This window comes from Centroberyx gerrardi, chromosome 9 (genome assembly GCF_048128805.1).
Source record: "Centroberyx gerrardi isolate f3 chromosome 9, fCenGer3.hap1.cur.20231027, whole genome shotgun sequence".
Lineage (NCBI taxonomy): Eukaryota > Metazoa > Chordata > Actinopteri > Beryciformes > Berycidae > Centroberyx > Centroberyx gerrardi.
The window spans coordinates 992,596-994,608 of NC_136005.1; positions in this window are offsets into that span (position 1 = coordinate 992,596).

The following is a 2,013-nucleotide window of genomic DNA, read 5'->3' on the forward strand; positions in this document are numbered from 1 at the left end:
TTTATGTTGGGTTTATTATTGGGTTTATCTTTATCTTATGTCATATTCACTATAACCAACTGGGAAATGTTGTGTCATGTAGATTTTGCAGTGGAAGTTTTATTTACGATAATCTATTCTGGGTGAATTCACCTATTAGACCTCACACCTCACCACACACAGGACGTCCTGTTATGACATTAGAATGACATCAGAACGTACCCATAAGGCCATAGTATCTGGACAGTCATTACATCATCAGCTAGATGTTGGTGCCTTTGTAGGACTTAAATATAGTATAATTAGTATAATCAAATACAATTTCTAATAGTCAATATTTATCTAACTAATATTTAAAATCCCAATATGCATTTTCTATTTCTTTATACTTATTATCCCGGTATAACTGAATATCATTTCTATTTATTATCCCGGTATAACCGGATGCATTAAAAATAGCCAAAGGTATTTGGATGCTTGGTATGATAGTTTGTGTTTATACAGCAATGAATAAATGTGTTAAGAGGAAATGTAATAGTCATAAAGGTTTTAGAAAATCTTACGAACCCTACTGGAACTGAGATCTGCAGACTTTGTGGGACAAGTTAAGAACAGCAGAGAAACAGTTTCTAAGATGTAAAAACAAAAACCTGAGGGAAGGGCTGAAGACAGAATTTAAGAAAAGGTTACGCACTGTGAAACAATTTTAATAGAGGTCTCTCATTGCATATTGATTACTTACAAACTCATAATCCCCAACAGTTCTGCAATGAAATGAATAGACCGGGTCCCAGAAAGTCTAGGGAAATACCCATGGAGGTAAAACTAGAGAATGGTGAATGCAGCTCTGTTTTAGGGTTGTATTACATCAGTGAGAAAAGGACTTTGCGGATTTGTTTTCTGGCTGCAACAATTCATTTGATGAAGTTTTTTTTTTGGAAGGAAATAACTAGTTTAAAAGAGGAAATGGAAACTGAAATGAAGGCTGATGTAAATAACTGTAATATGTTTTTGAATGCAAGTTTTTCTATTGAAGAGGTAAAAAAGGTAATAGATAAATGCAAAAAAGCTACTGGAATTGACGAAATTTCCAATGAAGTGTTGAAGCGGCCGAGGTTGTGTAACGTGTTATTTGAGTTGTTTCGGTCTTGTTTTGACAGCAGCATTATTCCTGCTCAGTGGCACAAGAGCGTTATTAAACCTATTCCTAAATCTTCAAAAAATGATCCCAAGCTACCACTCAGCTATAGGGGTGTAAGTCTTATTAGCTGTGTATATAAATTGTATTCCTCACTTTTAAATTGCAGACTTGCAGACCACCTTGAGAGGACAGGTTTGCTTGTGGATGAGCAAAATGGATTTAGAAAAGCCAGAGCATGTATTGATCATATATATGCAGTCACTTCCATTATACGTGCAAGAATTAAGGAGAATAGGTCTACATTTGTTTGTTTTATTGATTTCAAGAAGGCGTTTGACTGGATTAATAGGGAACTTCTTCAATATAGGTTGTTAAATTCTGGAGTCAATGGGAAGTTTTATTATGCCATTAAGTCTCTTTTTTACTTCAGTTTTGGCCATTAGTGGAGATATGGGATGGGAATCTCCAAACATCAGACATATCGGTCAAATGCTTCGGCTTTGGAACAGACTTGTGAAGATGTCTGATCAGAGACTCACTAAAAAGATATTTAATTGGGACATTTCGCATGGTCATCCCTGGGCCAAGGAGTTGAAATTCTTATTTTATTTGAACGATTTATCATTCATTTTCCAGAACAGGTTACTTTGTGATATTCCGGAGATTAGGAGTAAAATGTTTCTCATGTATAAAGAAAAATGGTCTGTTGCTATATGGTATGAGCAAAAATTACAAACTTATTGTCTCATAAAGAGCAGCTACAGTGTAGAACCTTATGTGAAGTATGATTTAAACAAAAGACAAAGATCCCTATGTGCAGAGTTACGTTCAGGAACATCACCACTACAGACCGGCAGGTTAAAGTCCCTCCAGAGGACAGACTCTGTTTGTTG